General features: G+C 45.9%; 1 pseudogene; it reads left to right on the top strand.

Moving 5' to 3' along the window:
* LOC109909509 (homeobox protein cut-like 1) overlaps positions 1-20,816 on the top strand; it is a 122,523-nt pseudogene that overhangs the window by 45,450 nt on the left and 56,257 nt on the right.

Genomic DNA, 20,816 nt, shown 5'->3' with positions numbered 1-20,816 from the left:
TTAATGTGCTGTTGTAATTCCTAGTGTTTTACCCTCCCGGGACCTGTTATCTAGTGATCTAACAGTGTAATTAATGTGCTGTTGTAATTCCTAGTGTTTTACCCTCCCGGGACCTGTTATCTAGTGATCTAACAGTGTAATTAATGTGCTGTTGTAATTCCTAGTGTTTTACCCTCCCGGGACCTGTTATCCAGGGATCTAACAGTGTAATTAATGTGCTGTTGTAATTCCTAGTGTTTTACCCTGCCGGGACCTGTTATCTAGGGATCTAACAGTGTAATTAATGTGCTGTTGTAATTCCTAGTGTTTTACCCTCCCGGGACCTGTTATCTAGTGATCTAACAGTGTAATTAATGTGCTGTTGTAATTCCTAGTGTTTTACCCTCCCGGGACCTGTTATCTAGTGATCTAACAGTGTAATTAATGTGCTGTTGTAATTCCTAGTGTTTTACCCTCCCGGGACCTGTTATCTAGTGATCTAACAGTGTAATTAATGTGCTGTTGTAATTCCTAGTGTTTTACCCTCCCGGGACCTGTTATCTAGTGATCTAACAGTTGTAATTAATGTGCTGTTGTAATTCCTAGTGTTTTACCCTCCCGGGACCTGTTATCTAGGGATCTAACAGTGTAATTAATGTGCTGTTGTAATTCCTAGTGTTTTACCCTGCCGGGACCTGTTATCTAGTGATCTAACAGTGTAATTAATGTGCTGTTGTAATTCCTAGTGTTTTACCCTCCCGGGACCTGTTATCTAGGGATCTAACAGTGTAATTAATGTGCTGTTGTAATTCCTAGTGTTTTACCCTCCCGGGACCTGTTATCTAGGGATCTAACAGTGTAATTAATGTGCTGTTGTAATTCCATTGTTTTACCCTCCCGGGACCTGTTATCTAGTGATCTAACAGTGTAATTAATGTGCTGTTGTAATTCCTAGTGTTTTACCCTGCCGGGACCTGTTATCTAGTGATCTAACAGTGTAATTAATGTGCTGTTGTAATTCCATTGTTTTACCCTGCCGGGACCTGTTATCTAGTGATCTAACAGTGTAATTAATGTGCTGTTGTAATTCCATTGTTTTACCCTGCCGGGACCTGTTATCTAGTGATCTAACAGTGTAATTAATGTGCTGTTGTAATTCCTAGTGTTTTACCCTGCCGGGACCTGTTATCTAGGGATCTAACAGTGTAATTAATGTGCTGTTGTAATTCCTAGTGTTTTACCCTGCCGGGACCTGTTATCTAGGGATCTAACAGTGTAATTAATGTGCTGTTGTAATTCCTAGTGTTTTACCCTGCCGGGACCTGTTATCTAGTGATCTAACAGTGTAATTAATGTGCTGTTGTAATTCCTAGTGTTTTACCCTCCCGGGACCTGTTATCTAGTGATCTAACAGTGTAATTAATGTGCTGTTGTAATTCCTAGTGTTTTACCCTCCCGGGACCTGTTATCTAGTGATCTAACAGTGTAATTAATGTGCTGTTGTAATTCCTAGTGTTTTACCCTCCCGGGACCTGTTATCCAGGGATCTAACAGTGGTAATTAATGTGCTGTTGTAATTCCTAGTGTTTTACCCTGCCGGGACCTGTTATCTAGGGATCTAACAGTGTAATTAATGTGCTGTTGTAATTCCTAGTGTTTTACCCTCCCGGGACCTGTTATCTAGTGATCTAACAGTGTAATTAATGTGCTGTTGTAATTCCTAGTGTTTTACCCTCCCGGGACCTGTTATCTAGTGATCTAACAGTGTAATTAATGTGCTGTTGTAATTCCTAGTGTTTTACCCTCCCGGGACCTGTTATCTAGTGATCTAACAGTGTAATTAATGTGCTGTTGTAATTCCTAGTGTTTTACCCTCCCGGGACCTGTTATCTAGTGATCTAACAGTGTAATTAATGTGCTGTTGTAATTCCTAGTGTTTTACCCTCCCGGGACCTGTTATCTAGGGATCTAACAGTGTAATTAATGTGCTGTTGTAATTCCTAGTGTTTTACCCTGCCGGGACCTGTTATCTAGTGATCTAACAGTGTAATTAATGTGCTGTTGTAATTCCTAGTGTTTTACCCTCCCGGGACCTGTTATCTAGGGATCTAACAGTGTAATTAATGTGCCTGTTGTAATTCCTAGTGTTTACCCCTCCCGGGACCTGTTATCTAGGGATCTAACAGTGTAATTAATGTGCTGTTGTAATTCCATTGTTTTACCCTCCCGGGACCTGTTATCTAGTGATCTAACAGTGTAATTAATGTGCTGTTGTAATTCCTAGTGTTTTACCCTGCCGGGACCTGTTATCTAGTGATCTAACAGTGTAATTAATGTGCTGTTGTAATTCCATTGTTTTACCCTGCCGGGACCTGTTATCTAGTGATCTAACAGTGTAATTAATGTGCTGTTGTAATTCCATTGTTTTACCCTGCCGGGACCTGTTATCTAGTGATCTAACAGTGTAATTAATGTGCTGTTGTAATTCCATTGTTTTACCCTGCCGGGACCTGTTATCTAGTGATCTAACAGTGTAATTAATGTGCTGTTGTAATTCCTAGTGTTTTACCCTGCCGGGACCTGTTATCTAGTGATCTAACAGTGTAATTAATGTGCTGTTGTAATTCCATTGTTTTACCCTGCGGGACCTGTTATCTAGGGATCTAACAGTGTAATTAATGTTCTGTTGTAATTCCTAGTGTTTTACCCTGCCGGGACCTGTTATCCAGGGATCTATGTCCCTGTTGTTGATGAACCCTGTCTGTGGCGTTGTAATCCTACATCAACCATGTAATCTACACTGAACAAAATATAAACGCAACATGTAAAGTGTTTTCATGAGCTGAAATAAAAGATCCCAGACAAAATTAATGAGGATTTTCTTTATTCAATCGATCTACACACAAAATATACCAAAATATTTCTGCAGCATTGAAGGTCCCCAAGAACACAGTGGCCTCCATCATTCTTAAATTAAAGAAGTTTGGAACCACCAAGACTCTTCCTAGAGCTGGCCGCCCCAAACTGAGCAATCGGGGAGAAGGTCACTCTGACAGAGCTCCAGAGTTCCTCTTTAGAGTGGCCAGACCGAAGCCACATGACAGCCCGCTTGGAGAAGGACAACCATCTCTGCAGCACTCCACCAATCAGACCTTTATGGTTGAGTGGCCAGACGGAAGCCACTCCTCAATAAAAGGCACATGACAGCCCGCTTGGAGTTTGACAAAAGACACCTAAAGGACTCAACACCATGAGAAACCAGATTCTCTGGTCTGATGAAACCAAGATTGAACTCTTTGGCCTGAATGCCAAGCGTCACATCTGGAGGAAACCTGGCACCATCCCTACGGTGAAGCATGGTGGTGGCAGCATCATGCTGTGGGGATGTTTTTCAGCTGCAGGGACTGGGAGACTAGTCAGGATTGAGTGAAAGATGAACGGAGCAAAGTACAGAGAGTTCCTTGATGAAAACCTGCTCCAGAGTGTTCAGGACCTCAGACTGGGGCGAAGGTTCACCTTCCAACAGTACAACAACCCTTAGCATACAGCCAAAACAACTCAGGAGTGGCTTCGGGACAAGTCTCTGAATGTCCTTGAGTGGCCCAGCCAAAGCCCAGACTTGAACCTGATCAAACATCTCTGGAGAGACCTGAGATTATCTGTGCAGCGACACTACCCATCCAACCTGACAGAGCTTGAGAAGATCTGCAGAGAAGAATGGGAGAAACTCCCCAAATACAGGTGTAGCTTGTAACATCATACCCAAGAAGACTTGAGGCTGTAATCGCTGCCAAAGCTGCTTCAACAAAGTATGGAGTAAAGGGTCTGAAAACTTATGTAAATGTGATAGTTCCCTTTTTTCTTTTTTTTGCATTTGCAAAAATGTCAATCTGTTTTTGCTTTGTCATTATGGGGTATTGTGATGTCATTATGTGGTATTGTGATGTCATTATGGGGTATTGTGATGTCATTATGGGGTATTGTGATGTCATTATGGGGTATTGTGATGTCATTATGTGGTATTGTGATGTCATTATGTGGTATTGTGATGTCATTATGGGGTATTGTGATGTCATTATGTGGTATTGTGATGTCATTATGGGGTATTGTGTGCAGAATGATGAGAGGGGGGAAAAAAATATATATTTTAGAATAAGTCTGTAATGTAACAAAATGTGTAAAAAGTCAAGGAGTTTGAATACTTTCCGGAGGCACGAATAGACTGACTTTCAGTTGAGGGTAGTTCATTATCTCTGTCTGTGTGAGGTAATATGCTAATAGTCTCTGTACTATTTTTGAGTGGTTTGTGGTTGAGACTAGCACAAATATACTGGAGGAGTCTGTCTGGGTGGACTTGTGGTTCTGGTCTAGCCCGTTTTATAATACTAGGGTGTGTATTGAATCCGTTTTTTAACCCTGACGTGTGTATTGAACCCGTTTGTAAGAGGTGAGAGGTGGATTGAGAGGTGTATTGAACCTGTGTATGACCCTGCGGGGTGTAGGGCAGCTGTAGATTCCCAGACCTGTATTCTAGTGATATCAGGGCTATGTCAGTAGGTAGGTACTCAGACCTGTATTCAAGGCTAGGGCAACAGTAGGTACTCAGACCTGTGTTCAAGGCTAGGGCAACAGGAGGTACTCAGACCTGTATTCAAGGCTAGGGCAACAGGAGGTACTCAGACCTGTGTTCAAGGCTAGGGCAACAGGAGGTACTCAGACCTGTATTCAAGGCTAGGGCAACAGTAGGTACTCAGACCTGTATTCAAGGCTAGGGCAACAGTAGATACTCAGACCTGTATTCTAGTCTAGGGCAACAGTAGATACTCAGACCTGTATTCTAGTCTAGGGCAGCATTGTCAGTGGTGGCAAGGACAGACCAACCCTGAATAGGCTCGGGCTCACATCTCGCTGTGCATTGGGGAGGTGGAGAGAGATGGCATCAGCCCGCTCAGCGACAGATGTTTTGCGGCAACCAAAAGCAGCTGTATAAATACCATTTGGGGAGCTTTATTTTGTTGCCATAGGAGCAGAGAGGCTGTATTGCCATGTTTACATTGGCATGGAATCACTTCTAGCAGCCACTTGGCTGATAATATGAGGAATGAGGACTTTATAGTATAATATTCTTATTTGTTCTTTCTCAATAAAAGTTCTGAGGGCTTGGAAGGAGAAGCTGTATACTGCTTATTTAATGAGACAGTTATTGAGAGAGAGAGAGACAGTGTTATGGAGAGATAGAGAGACAGTGTTATGGAGAGAGAGAGAGACAGTGTTATGGAGAGAGAGAGAGAGACAGTGTTATGGAGAGAGAGAGAGAGAGAGAGAGAGAGACAGTGTTATGGAGAGAGAGAGAGAGAGACAGTGTTATGGAGAGAGAGAGAGAGAGAGAGAGAGAGAGAGAGAGAGAGGAGAGAGAGAGACAGTGTTATGGAGAGAGAGAGACAGTGTTATGGAGAGAGAGAGAGAGAGAGAGAGACAGTGTTATGAGAGAGAGAGAGAGAGAGACAGTGTTATGGAGAGAGAGAGAGAGCAGTGTTATGGAGAGAGAGAGAGAGAGACAGTGTTATGGAGAGAGAGAGAGAGAGAGAGACAGTGTTATGGAGAGAGAGAGAGAGAGAGAGAGACAGTGTTATGGAGAGAGAGAGAGACAGTGTTATGGAGAGAGAGAGAGAGAGACAGTGTTATGGAGAGAGAGAGAGAGAGAGACAGTGTTATGGAGAGAGAGAGAGAGAGAGAGAGAGAGAGAGAGACAGTGTTTTGGAGAGAGAGAGAGAGAGAGACAGTGTTATGGAGAGAGATATATGTGCTGGGGAGGGGTGGGGCTTAGTATATATGCTGGGGTGGGGCTTAGTATATGTGCTGGGGAGGGGCTTAGTATATGTGCTGGGGAGGGGTGGGGCTTAGTATATGTGCTGGGGAGGGGCTTAGTATATGTGCTGGGGAGGGGTGGGGCTTAGTATATGTGCTGGGGAGGGGCTTAGTATATGTGCTGGGGAGGGGCTTAGTATATGTGCTGGGGAGGGGCTTACTATATGTGCGGGGGAGGGGCTTAGTATATGTGCTGGGGAGGGGCTTAGTATATGTGCTGGGGAGGGGCTTAGTATATGTGCTGGGGAGGGGCTTAGTATATGTGCTGGGGAGGGCTTAGTATATGTGTGGGGGAGGGGCTTAGTATATGTGCGGGGGAGGGCTTAGTATATGTGTGGGGAGGGGCTTAGTATATGTGCGGGGGAGGGGCTTAGTATATGTGCTGGGGAGAGGTGGGGCTTAGTATATGTGCTGGGGAGGGGTGGGGCTTAGTATATGTACTGGGGAGGGGCTTAGTATATGTGCTGGGGAGGGGTGGGGCTTAGTATATGTGCTGGGGTGGGGCTTAGTATATGTGCTGGGGAGGGGCTTAGTATATGTGCTGGGGAGGGGTGGGGCTTAGTATATGTGCTGGGGAGGGGCTTAGTATATGTGCTGGGGAGGGGTGGGGCTCAGTATATTTGCTGGGGAGGGGCTTAGTATGTGCTGGGGAGGGGCTTAGTATATGTGCGGGGGAGGGGCTTAGTATATGTGCTGGGGAGGGGTGGGACTTAGTATATGTGCGGGGGAGGGGCTTAGGTATATGTGCTGGGGAGGGGCTTAGTATATGTGCTGGAGAGGGGAGGGGCTTAGTATATGTGTGGGGGAGGGGCTTAGTATATGTGCTGGGGAGGGGTGGGACTTAGTATATGTGCTGGGGAGGGGTGGGGCTTAGTATATGTGCTGGGGAGGGGTGGGGCTTAGTATATGTGCTGGGGAGGGGCTTAGTATATGTGCTGGGGAGGGGTGGGGCTCAGTATATTTGCTGGGGAGGGGCTTAGTATGTGCTGGGGAGGGGCTTAGTATATGTGCGGGGGAGGGGCTTAGTATATGTGCTGGGGAGGGGTGGGACTTAGTATATGTGCGGGGGAGGGGCTTAGTATATGTGCTGGGGAGGGGCTTAGTATATGTGCTGGAGAGGGGAGGGGCTTAGTATATGTGTGGGGGAGGGGCTTAGTATATGTGCTGGGGAGGGGTGGGACTTAGTATATGTGCTGGGGAGGGGTGGGGCTTAGTATATGTGCTGGGGAGGGGTGGGGCTTAGTATATGTGCTGGGGAGGGGTGGGGCTTAGTATATGTGCTGGGGAGGGGTGGGGCTTAGTATAAGTGCTGGGGAGGGGTGGGGCTGGGGCTTAGTATATGTGCTGGGGAGGGGTGGGGCTTAGTATAAGTGCTGGGAGGGGTGGGGCTTAGTATATGTGCTGGGGAGGGGCTTAGTATATGTGCTGGGGAGGGCTGGGGCTTAGTATATGTGCTGGGGAGGGGTGGGGCTTGACTTAATGTCACCCATTTCAGTAATGGGGCGGCAGCGTAGCCTAGTGGTTAGAGCGTTGGACTAGTAACCGGAAGGTTGCGAGTTCAAACCCCCGAGCTGACATGGTACAAATCTGTCGTTCTGCCCCTGAACAGGCAGTTAACCCACTGTTCCCAGGCCGTCATTGAAAATAAGAATGTGTTCTTAACTGACTTGCCTGGTTAATAAAGGTAAAATAAATAAATAAATAAATAAAATGTCACTGATGACATTCGTGTCATGATTCTTACGTTAATGGCTGCATTTCTGCAACGTATCTCCCTGGGCGAGCCCTGAATACACGTCTGTGTCTATCAACCCTAAGCCAGCTGTGTGTGTGTCTGTGGGAAGCTGTTAACTGATGTCAGTACGGTATTTACCCGGCACTGAAATGGTCAACAGCAGAAAGACTTCCTTCATCGGAGGAAACAGCTAAACAGAACATAGTGTGTGTGGAATGGTTTAGCAGAACTACCACTCGTTATTAGAGATCAGCGTTTACACACACAAGGTACACAGAAAACACAGACACTCTGACAGCCAATAACACGGTCTGTTTTTACTGAAGTATTCCTCTCCTCCTTTCAGATCGATGCCTTGAGCAAAAGAAGTAAAGAAGCAGAAGGTTCCTTCTTGAACGTCTACAAGACATTAATAGATGTCCCAGGTAAGAGAGGAGAGGAGATAGATGTCCCAGGTAAGAGAGGAGAGGAGATGAGATAGATGTCCCAGGTAAGAGAGGAGAGGAGATAGATGTCCCAGGTAAGAGAGGAGAGGAGATGAGATAGATGTCCCAGGTAAGAGAGGAGAGGAGATAGATGTCCCAGGTAAGAGAGGAGAGGAGATGAGATAGATGTCCCAGGTAAGAGAGGAGATAGATGTCCCAGGTAAGAGAGGAGAGGAGATGAGATAGATGTCACAGGTAAGAGAGGAGATAGATGTCCCAGGTAAGAGAGGAGAGGAGATGAGATAGATGTCCCAGGTAAGAGAGGAGATAGATGTCCCAGGTAAGAGAGGAGATAGATGAGATAGATGTCCCAGGTAAGAGAGGAGATAGATGTCCCAGGTAAGAGAGGAGATAGATGTCCCAGGTAAGAGAGGAGAGGAGATAGATGTCCCAGGTAAGAGAGGAGAGGAGATGAGATAGATGTCCCAGGTAAGAGAGGAGAGGAGATGAGATAGATGTCCCAGGTAAGAGAGGAGAGGAGATGAGATAGATGTCCCAGGTAAGAGAGGAGAGGAGATGAGATAGATGTCCCAGGTAAGAGAGGAGAGGAGATAGATGTCCCAGATAAGAGAGGAGAGGAGATAGATGTCCCAGGTAAGAGAGGAGAGGAGATAGATGTCCCAGGTAAGAGAGGAGAGGAGATAGATGTCCCAGGTAAGAGAGGAGAGGAGATAGATGTCCCAGGTAAGAGAGGAGAGGAGATAGATGTCCCAGGTAAGAGAGGAGAGGAGATAGATGTCCCAGGTAAGAGAGGAGAGGAGATAGATGCCCCAGGTAAGAGAGGAGAGGAGATAGATGTCCCAGGTAAGAGAGGAGAGGAGATAGATGTCCCAGGTAAGAGAGGAGAGGAGATAGATGTCCCAGGTAAGAGAGGAGAGGAGATAGATGTCCCAGGTAAGAGAGGAGAGGAGATGAGATAGATGTCCCAGGTAAGAGAGGAGAGGAGATGAGATAGATGTCCCAGGTAAGAGAGGAGAGGAGATAGATGTCCCAGATAAGAGAGGAGAGGAGATAGATGTCCCAGGTAAGAGAGGAGAGGAGATAGATGTCCCAGGTAAGAGAGGAGAGGAGATAGATGTCCCAGGTAAGAGAGGAGAGGAGATAGATGTCCCAGGTAAGAGAGGAGAGGAGATAGATGTCCCAGGTAAGAGAGGAGAGGAGATAGATGCCCCAGGTAAGAGAGGAGAGGAGATAGATGTCCCAGGTAAGAGAGGAGAGGAGATAGATGTCCCAGGTAAGAGAGGAGAGGAGATAGATGTCCCAGGTAAGAGAGGAGAGGAGATAGATGTCCCAGGTAAGAGAGGAGAGGAGATAGATGTCCCAGGTAAGAGAGGAGAGGAGATAGATGTCCCAGGTAAGAGAGGAGAGGAGATAGATGTCCCAGGTAAGAGAGGAGAGGAGATAGATGTCCCAGGTAAGAGAGGAGAGGAGATAGATGTCCCAGGTAAGAGAGGAGAGGAGATAGATGTCCCAGGTAAGAGAGGAGAGGAGATAGATGTCCCAGGTAAGAGAGGAGAGGAGATAGATGTCCCAGGTAAGAGAGGAGAGGAGATAGATGTCCCAGGTAAGAGAGGAGAGGAGATAGATGTCCCAGGTAAGAGAGGAGGGGAGATAGATGTCCCAGGTAAGAGGGGAGAGGAGATAGATGTCCCAGGTAAGAGAGGAGAGGAGATAGATGTCCCAGGTAAGACATGAATAGATCCACCACCAGTTTAAACTGTAGAGATTGAGCCGTGTTACTTCCTCCCACCATACTTAACTTCCACCATAATTTGCAAATCAATTCATAACAAATCCTACAATGTGATTTTCTGGAAAAAATATATATAATTTTGTCTGTCATAGTTGAAGTGTACCTATAATGAAAATTACAGGCCTCTCTCATCTTTTTAAGTGGGAGAACTTGCACAATTGGTGGCTGACTAAATGCCCCACTGTATATAACCAGAGTGTAGATCTATATAACCAGAGTGTAGATCTATATAACCATAGTGTAGATCTATATAACTGTAATGTAGATCTATATAACCATAGTGTAGATCTATATAACCATAGTGTAGATCTATATAACCACAGTGTAGATCTATATAACCACAGTGTAGATCTATATAACCACAGTGTATATCTATATAACCATAGTGTATATCTATATAACCACAGTGTAGATCAATATAACCACAGTGTAGATCAATATAACCACAGTGTAGATCTATATAACCATAGTGTAGATCTATATAACCATAGTGTAGATCTATATAACCATAGTGTAGATCTATATAACCATAGTATAGATCTATATAACCATAGTATAGATCTATATAACCACAGTGTAGATCTATATAACCATAGTATAGATCTATATAACCATAGTATAGATCTATATAACCATAGTGTAGATCTATATAACCATAGTGTAGATCTATATAACCATAGTGTAGATCTATATAACCATAGTATAGATATATATAACCATAGTATAGATCTATATAACCACAGTGTAGATCTATATAACCATAGTATAGATCTATATAACCATAGTATAGATCTATATAACCATAGTGTAGATCTCTATAACCATAGTATAGATCTATATAACCATAGTATAGATCTATATAACCATAGTGTAGATCTATATAACTATAGTATAGATATATATAACCATAGTATAGATCTATATAACCACAGTGTAGATCTATATAACCATAGTATAGATCTATATAACCATAGTATAGATCTATATAACCATAGTGTAGATCTATAATGGCTTGCGAAAGTATTCACCCTCCTTGGCATTTTTCTATTTTGTTGCCTTACAACCTGGAATTAAAATAGATTTTTTTTGAGGGGTTTGTAATCATTTGATTTACACAACTTGCCTACCACTTTGAAGATGCTAAATATTTTTTCTTGTGAAATAAGACAATAAAAACAGAACTGAGGGTGCATAACTATTCACCCCCCCCAAGTCAATACTTTGTAGAGCCACCTTTTGCAGCAATTACAGCTGCAAGTCTCTTGGGGTATGTCTCTATAAGCTTGGTACATGTAGCCACTGGGATGTTTGCCCATTCTTCAAGGCAAAACTGCTCCAGCTCCTTCAAGTTGGATGGGTTCCGCTGGTGTACAGTAATCTTTAAGTCATACCACAGATTCTCAATTGGATCGAGGTCTGGGCTTTGACTAGGCCATTCCAAGACTTTTTAATATTTCCCCTTAAACCCCTCAAGTGTTGCTTTAGCAGTATCCTTAGGGTCATTGTCTTGCTGGAAGGTGAACCTCCGTCCCAGTCTCAAAACTGAAGCAGTTTCCCTCAAGAATTTCCCTGTATTTAGCACCATCCATCATTCCTCCAATTCTGACCAGTTTCCCAGTCCCTGACGATGAAAAACATCCCCACAGCTTGATGCTGCCACCACCATGTTTCACTGTGGGGATGCTTTCTCGGGGTGATGAGAGGTATTGGGTTTGTGCCAGACATAGCGTTTTCCTTAATGGCCAAAAAGCTCGATTTTAGTCTCATCTGACCAGAGTACCTTCTTCCATATGTTTGGGGAGTCTCCCACATGCCGTTTGGCGAACACTGAACACTGAACGTGATTGCTTATTTTTCTCTTTAAATAATGGCTTTTTCTGGCCACTCTTCCGTAAAGCCAAGCTCTGTGGAGCGTATGACTTAAAGTGGTCCTACGGACAGATACTCCCATCTCTGCTGTGGAGCTTTGCTGCTCCTTCAGGGTTATCTTTGGTCTCTTTGTTGCCTCTCTGATTAATGCCCTCCTTGCCTGGTCCGTGAGTTTTGGTGGGCGGCCCTCTCTTGGCAGGTTTGTTGTGGTGCCATATTCTTTCCATTTTTTAATAATGATTTAATGGTGCTCCGTGGGATGTTCAAAGTTTTGGATATTTTTTTATAACCCAACCCTGAACTTTACTTCTCCACAACTTTGTCCCTGACCTGTTTGGAGAGCACATTGGTCTTCATGGTGCCCCTTGCTTAGTGGTGTTGCAGACTCTGGGGCCTTTCAGAATAGGTGTGTATATACTGAGATCATGTGACAAATCATGTGACACTTAGATTGCACACAGGTGGACTTTATTTAACTAATTATGTTATTTATTTAAATTTGGGCTACTTTCCTTCCATCTATACCATGTCTTAATTAATAGTATGCAGTTTGTTTGGCTTTGATGCCTCATGATTGAGTATTGCTCTGTTCAGGTAGACTGTGATTTTGCTGTGATCTGATAGGGGTGTCAGTGTGAACGTTCTGAGAGACTCGGGGTTGAGGTCAGTGATTCAAGTATTCTCCAGTACTGTTGCCAAGGGATGAGCTGTAAGTATACCTACCTTATTGGTCACCTCGAAGCCTACCATTGACCATGTCTCTCTCTCTCTCTCTCTCTGATAGACTCAGGGTTGAGGTCAGTGATTAAAGTATACCTACCTTATTGGTCACCTCGAAGCCTACCATTGACCATGTCTCTCTCTCTCTCTCTCTCTCTCTGAGAGACTCAGGGTTGAGGTCAGTGATTAAAGTATTACCTACCTTATTGGTCACCTCGAAGCCTACCATTGACCATGTCTCTCTCTCTCTCTCTCTCTCTGATAGACTCAGGGTTGAGGTCAGTGATTAAAGTATACCTACCTTATTGGTCACCTCGAAGCCTACCATTGACCATGTCTCTCTCTCTCTCTCTCTCTGAGAGACTCAGGGTTGAGGTCAGTGATTAAAGTATTACCTACCTTATTGGTCACCTCGAAGCCTACCATTGACCATGTCTCTCTCTCTCTCTCTCTCTCTCTCTCTGATAGACTCAGGGTTGAGGTCAGTGATTAAAGTATACCTACCTTATTGGTCACCTCGAAGCCTACCATTGACCATGTCTCTCTCTCTCTCTCTCTCTGAGAGACTCAGGGTTGAGGTCAGTGATTAAAGTATACCTACCTTATTGGTCACCTCGAAGCCTACCATTGACCATGTCTCTCTCTCTCTTTCTCTCTCTCTGAGAGACTCAGGGTTGAGGTCAGTGATTAAAGTATACCTACCTTATTGGTCACCTCGAAGCCGACCATTGACCATGTACAGACCCAGCGTGCGACAGAGCTGCAGGTGTTGTCACCCATTTTTGTTGTAGTTGTGTCTACGGGGGCATATTGGGGAGGGAATGCTGTCACCTCCAGGCAGGTGTTTGTCCCCTTGTGTGCTGAGAGAGTCGGGTTCTTGTCCAGTTCTGGCATTTAAGTCGCCACAGACTAGTACTTCCTGAGTCTAGAAATGATTGATCTCCCCCTCTAGGATGGAGAGGCTGTCTTCATTAAAGTATGAGGATTCTAGAGGGGGGATATAAACTCAGCAAAAAAAGAAACACCCCTTTTTCAGGACCCTGTCTCTCAAAGATAATTCATTAAAATCCAAATAACTTCCCAGATCTTCAGTGTAAAGGGTTTAAACACTGTTTCCCATGCTTGTTCAATGAACCATAAACAATTAATGAACATGCACCTGTGGAACGGTCGTTAAGACACTAACAGCTTACAGATGGTAGGCAATTAAGGTCACAGTTATGAAAACTTAGGACACTAAAAGAGGCCTTTCTACTGACTCTGAAAAACACCAAAAGAAAGATGCCCAGGGTCCCTGCTCAACTGCGTGAACGTCCCTTAGGCATGCTGCAAGGAGGCATGAGGACTGCAGATGTGGCCAGGGCAATAAATGTCAATGTCTGTACTGTGAGACGCCTAAGACAGCACTACAGGGAGACAGGACAGACAGGTGAACCCCCCCTTTGTTCAGGGACACATTATTCCATTTATGTGGAACTTGTTCAGTTTGTCTCAGTTGTTGAATCTTTTTTATTTTTTATTTTTTTTATTTCACCTTTATTTAACCAGGTAGGCTAGTTGAGAACACCTTTATTTAACCAGGTAGGCCAGTTGAGAACACCTTTATTTAACCAGGTAGGCCAGTTGAGAACAAGTTCTCATTTGCAACTGCGACCTGGCCAAGATAAAGCATAGCAGTGTGAACAGACAACACAGAGTTACACATGGAGTAAACAATTAACAAGTCAATAACACAGTAGAAAACAAAGGGGAGTCTATATACATTGTGTGCAAAAGGCATGAGGAGGTAGGCAAATAATTACAATTTTGCAGATTAACACTGGAGTGATAAATGATCAGATGGTCATGTACAGGTAGAGATATTGGTGTGCAAAAGAGCAGAAAAGTAAATAAATAAAAACAGTATGGGGATGAGGTAGGTAAAAATGGGTGGGCTATTTACCGATGGACTATGTACAGCTGCAGCGATCGGTTAGCTGCTCAGATAGCTGATGTTTGAAGTTGGTGAGGGAGATAAAAGTCTCCAACTTCAGCGATTTTTGCAATTCGTTCCAGTCACAGGCAGCAGAGAACTGGAACGAAAGGCGGCCAAATGAGGTGTTGGCTTTAGGGATGATCAGTGAGATACACCTGCTGGAGCGCGTGCTACGGATGGGTGTTGCCATCATGACCAGTGAACTGAGATAAGGCGGAGTTTTACCTAGCATGGACTTGTAGATGACCTGGAGCCAGTGGGTCTGGCGACGAATATGTAGCAAGGGCCAGCCGACTAGAGCATACAAGTCGCAGTGGTGGGTGGTATAAGGTGCTTTAGTGACGAAACGGATGGCACTGTGATAAACTGCATCCAGTTTGCTGAGTAGAGTGTTGGAAGCAATTTTGTAGATGACATCGCCGAAGTCGAGGATCGGTAGGATAGTCAGTTTTACGAGGGTAGGTTTGGCGGCGTGAGTGAAGGAGGCTTTGTTGCGGAATAGAAAGCCGACTCTTGATTTGATTTTCGATTAGTCTTGTTATGTTCATAGAAATATTTACACATGTTAAGTTTGATGACAGTGAGAGGACGTTTCTTTTTTTTTGATGAGTTTAAGTAGCACACAAGGACATCTTTCTCCATTCAAATTATTGTCTCATTTATTTTGTAAAATATTTATCTTTTGACTAATTTAATGGAGTGAGTTAGGTCTGTTCTATATATTAGCATACCCAGACAACTACTGGGTCTGTCTCCTCTATACCACCCACCTGGTAGTGTGGTGGATGGGACTACCAGCTCTCTGTAACCTGGAGGACAACTACTGGGTCTGTCTCCTCTATACCACCCACCTGGTAGTGTGGTGGATGGGACTACCAGCTCTCTGTAACCTAGAGGACAACTACTGGGTCTGTCTCCTCTATACCACCCACCTGGTAGTGTGGTGGATGGGACTACCAGCTCTCTATAACCTAGAGGACAACTACTGGGTCTGTCTCCTCTATACCACCCACCTGGTAGTGTGGTGGATGGAACTACCAGCTCTCTGTAACCTAGAGGACAACTACTGGGTCTGTCTCCTCTATACCACCCACCTGGTAGTGTGGTGGATGGGACTACCAGCTCTCTGTAACCTAGAGGACAACTACTGGGTCTGTATCCTCTGTACCACCCACCTGGTAGTGTGGTGGATGGGACTACCAGATCTCTATAACCTAGAGGACAACTACTGGGTCTGTCTCCTCTATACCACCCACCTGGTAGTGTGGTGGATGGGACTACCAGCTCTCTATAACCTAGAGGACAACTACTGGGTCTGTCTCCTCTATACCACCCACCTGGTAGTGTGGTGGATGGGACTACCAGCTCTCTATAACCTAGAGGACAACTACTGGGTCTGTCTCCTCTATACCACCCACCTGGTAGTGTGGTGGATGGGACTACCAGCTCTCTATAACCTAGAGGACAACTACTGGGTCTGTCTCCTCTATACCACCCACCTGGTAGTGTGGTGGATGGGACTACCAGCTCTCTGTAACCTAGAGGACAACTACTGGGTCTGTCTCCTCTATACCACCCACCTGGTAGTGTGGTGGATGGGACTACCAGCTCTCTGTAACCTAGAGGACAACCAGTGGGTCTGTCTCCTCTATACCACCCACCTGGTAGTGTGGTGGATGGGACTACCAGCTCTCTGTAACCTAGAGGACAACTACTGGGTCTGTCTCCTCTATACCACCCACCTGGTAGTGTGGTGGATGGGACTACCAGCTCTCTGTAACCTAGAGGACAACCAGTGGGTCTGTCTCCTCTATACCACCCACCTGGTAGTGTGGTGGATGGGACTACCAGCTCTCTGTAACCTAGAGGACAACTACTGGGTCTGTCTCCTCTATACCACCCACCTGGTAGTGTGGTGGATGGGACTACCAGCTCTCTATAACCTAGAGGACAACCAGTGGGTCTGTCTCCTCTATACCACCCACCTGGTAGTGTGGTGGATGGGACTACCAGCTCTCTGTAACCTAGAGGACAACTACTGGGTCTGTCTCCTCTATACCACCCACCTGGTAGTGTGGTGGATGGGACTACCAGCTCTCTGTAACCTAGAGGGCAACCAGTGGGTCTGTCTCCTCTATACCACCCACCTGGTAGTGTGGTGGATGGGACTACCAGCTCTCTGTCACCTAGAGGACAACTACTGGGTCTGTCTCCTCTATACCACCCACCTGGTAGTGTGGTGGATGGGACTACCAGCTCTCTGTAACCTAGAGGACAACTACTGGGTCTGTCTCCTCTATACCTCCCACCTGGTAGTGTGGTGGATGGGACTACCAGCTCTCTATAACCTAGAGGACAACTACTGGGTCTGTCTCCTCTATACCACCCACCTGGTAGTGTGGTGGATGGGACTACCAGCTCTCTGTAACCTAGAGGACAACTACTGGGTCTGTCTCCTTTATACCACCCACCTGGTAGTGTGGTGGATGGGACTACCAGCTCTCTGTAACCTAGAGGACAACTACTGGGTCTGTCTCCTCTATACCACCCACCTGGTAGTGTGGTGGATGGGACTACCAGCTCTCTGTAACCTAGAGGGCAACCAGTGGGTCTGTCTCCTCTATACCACCCACCTGGTAGTGTGGTGGATGGGACTACCAGCTCTCTGTAACCTAGAGGACAACTACTGGGTCTGTCTCCTCTATACCACCCACCTGGTAGTGTGGTGGATGGGACTACCAGCTCTCTGTAACCTAGAGGACAACTACTGGGTCTGTCTCCTCTATACCACCCACCTGGTAGTGTGGTGGATGGGACTACCAGCTCTCTGTAACCTGAGGACAACTACTGGGTCTGTCTCCTCTATACCACCCACCTGGTAGTGTGGTGGATGGGACTACCAGCTCTCTATAACCTAGAGGACAACTACTGGGTCTGTCTCCTCTATACCACCCACCTGGTAGTGTGGTGGATGGAACTACCAGCTCTCTGTAACCTAGAGGACAACTACTGGGTCTGTCTCCTCTATACCACCCACCTGGTAGTGTGGTGGATGGGACTACCAACTCTCTGTAACCTAGAGGACAACTACTGGGTCTGTCTCCTCTGTACCACCCACCTGGTAGTGTGGTGGATGGGACTACCAGCTCTATGTAACCTAGAGGACAACTACTGGGTCTGTCTCCTCTGTACCACCCACCTGGTAGTGTGGTGGATGGGACTACCAGCTCTCTATAACCTAGAGGACAACTACTGGGTCTGTCTCCTCTGTACCACCCACCTGGTAGTGTGGTGGATGGGACTACCAGCTCTCTGTAACCTAGAGGACAACTACTGGGTCTGTCTCCTCTATACCTCCCACCTGGTAGTGTGGTGGATGGGACTACCAGCTCTCTATAACCTAGAGGACAACTACTGGGTCTGTCTCCTCTATACCACCCACCTGGTAGTGTGGTGGATGGGACTACCAGCTCTCTGTAACCTAGAGGACAACTACTGGGTCTGTCTCCTCTATACCACCCACCTGGTAGTGTGGTGGATGGGACTACCAGCTCTCTGTAACCTAGAGGACAACCAGTGGGTCTGTCTCCTCTATACCACCCACCTGGTAGTGTGGTGGATGGGACTACCAGCTCTCTGTAACCTAGAGGGCAACCAGTGGGTCTGTCTCCTCTATACCACCCACCTGGTAGTGTGATGGATGGGACTACCAGCTCTCTGTAACCTAGAGGACAACTACTGGGTCTGTCTCCTCTATACCACCCACCTGGTAGTGTGGTGGATGGGACTACCAGCTCTCTGTAACCTAGAGGACAACCAGTGGGTCTGTCTCCTCTATACCACCCACCTGGTAGTGTGGTGGATGGGACTACCAGCTCTCTGTAACCTAGAGGGCAACCAGTGGGTCTGTCTCCTCTATACCACCCACCTGGTAGTGTGATGGATGGGACTACCAGCTCTCTGTAACCTAGAGGACAACTACTGGGTCTGTTTCCTCTATACCACCCACCTGGTAGTGTGGTGGATGGGACTACCAGCTCTCTATAACCTAGAGGACAACTACTGGGTCTGTCTCCTCTATACCACCCACCTGGTAGTGTGGTGGATGGGACTACCAGCGAGCTCTCTGTAACCTAGAGGACAACTACTGGGTCTGTCTCCTCTATACCATGTTTCTTGACAATGTCTGTATTTCCGATTTCTTTGGTGAATTCTGGGTTCCTGCTCTTTAGTCCGAAAGCAGATGACCTCTGACCTTGTACAGTATATCTCTGCGGTTTCTCCTCAGCAGGACCAATTAGCCACTCCTCAGCTAGCCTCCCCACGCTAGCGAGCTCCCTCTGTCTCTCTCTGTGTGTGTAACATAGTGTGGGTGTGTGTAACGTAGTGTGTGTGTAACGTAGTGTGTGTGTATGTGTAATGTAGTGTGTGTGTAATGTAGTGTGTGTGTAACGTAGTGTGTGTGTGTGTGTAACATAGTGTGTAACGTAGTGTGTGTGTGTGTAACGTAGTGTGTAACGTAGTGTGTGTGTGTGTGTGTAACGTAGTGTGTAACGTAGTGTGTGTGTGTGTGTGTAACATAGTGTGTAACGTAGTGTGTGTGTGTGTGTAACATAGTTTGTAACGTAGTGTGTGTGTTGTGTGTAACATAGTGTGTAACGTAGTGTGTGTGTGTGTGTAACATAGTGTGTAACGTAGTGTGTGTGTGTGTGTGTGTAACATAGTGTGTAACGTAGTGTGTGTGTGTGTGTGTGTGTAACATAGTGTGTAACGTAGTGTGTGTGTGTGTGTAACATAGTGTGTAACGTAGTGTGTGTGTGTGTGTAACATAGTGTGTAACGTAGTGTGTGTGTGTGTGTAACATAGTGTGTAACGTAGTGTGTGTGTGTGTGTGTGTGTGTAACATAGTGTGTAACGTAGTGTGTGTGTGTGTGTAACATAGTGTGTAACGTAGTGTGTGTGTGTGTGTGTGTAACATAGTGTGTAACGTAGTGTGTGTGTGTGTGTGTGTAACATAGTGTGTAACGTAGTGTGTGTGTGTGTGTGTGTAACATAGTGTGTAACGTAGTGTGTGTGTGTGTGTAACATAGTGTGTAACGGAGTGTGTGTGTGTGTAACATAGTGTGTAACGTAGTGTCTGTGTGTGTGTAACATAGTGTGTAACGTAGTGTGTGTGTGTGTGTGTAACAAAGTGTGTAACGGAGTGTGTGTGTGTGTGTAACATAGTGTGTAACGGAGTGTGTGTGTGTGTGTGTAACGGAGTGTGTGTGTGTGTGTGTGTGTGTAACATAGTGTGTAACGGAGTGTGTGTGTGTGTGTAACATAGTGTGTAACGGAGTGTGTGTAACGTAGTGTGTGTGTTTTATCAGACCCCGTCCCTGTACTGGAGTTGGGTCAGCAGTTACACCTGAAGCTCCAGTGGATGCACGACATCGAGACAGAGAACCTCAAACTCAGAGAGACTCTAGAGGACTACAACAAAGAGTTTACTGAGGTCAAGAACCAGGGTGAGACACACACACACACACACTACGTTACACACACACTACGTTACACACACTACGTTACACACACACACTAATAAAATGGAGCGAGAAAAGGGTTTATCTGGTCAGAGAAAGTGGTGTGTCAGACATGCAGTGGTCATGGAATATTCTCTATATATACTCTGGACACACTGAAGGATCCGGATGGAGGGAGAGAGATGGAGAGAGGGAGGGAGGGAGATGGAGGGATGGCGGGAGGCAGAGAGAGGGAGGGATGGATGGAGGAGATAGAGAGGGGTGGTGAGGGAGGGAGATGACTAGAGGACAGAGGAATGGGAAGGAGGAAAGAGAGATAGAGGAATTGGAAGAAGGGGAGAGAGAGATGTCTAGAGGGGAGAGAGGAATGGGAAGGAGGGGAGAGAGAGAGAGAGAGGAATGGGAAGAAGGGGAGAGAGAGATGTCTAGAGGGGAGAGAGAGAGAACAATGTGGAGGAGAGTATTTTGGAACAGCTCAGAGTGAGTGAATTGGAACAGCTCAGAGTGAGTGAATTGGAACAGCTCAGAGTGAGTGAATTGGAACAGCTCAGAGTGAGGGAATTGGAACAGCTCAGAGTGAGGGGAATTGGAACATCTCAGAGTGAGTGAATTGGAACAGCTCAGAGTGAGTGAATTGGAACAGCTCAGAGTGAGTGAATTGGAACATCTCAGAGTGAGTGAATTGGAACATCTCAGAGTGAGTGAATTGGAACAGCTCAGAGTGAGTGAATTGGAACAGCTCAGAGTGAGGGAATTGGAACAGCTCAGAGTGAGGGAATTGGAACAGCTCAGAGTGAGTGAATTGGAACAGCTCAGAGTGAGTGAATTGGAACAGCTCAGCGTGAGAGACTCAGCCTGAGTGAATTGGAACAGCTCGGCCTGAGAGACTCAGCATGAGGGAATTGGAACA

Source organism: Oncorhynchus kisutch, linkage group LG18 (assembly GCF_002021735.2).
Source record: "Oncorhynchus kisutch isolate 150728-3 linkage group LG18, Okis_V2, whole genome shotgun sequence".
Lineage (NCBI taxonomy): Eukaryota > Metazoa > Chordata > Actinopteri > Salmoniformes > Salmonidae > Oncorhynchus > Oncorhynchus kisutch.
The sequence above is the reverse complement of the archived record's forward strand: the minus strand, read 5'-3'. Positions and strand labels throughout refer to the sequence as shown.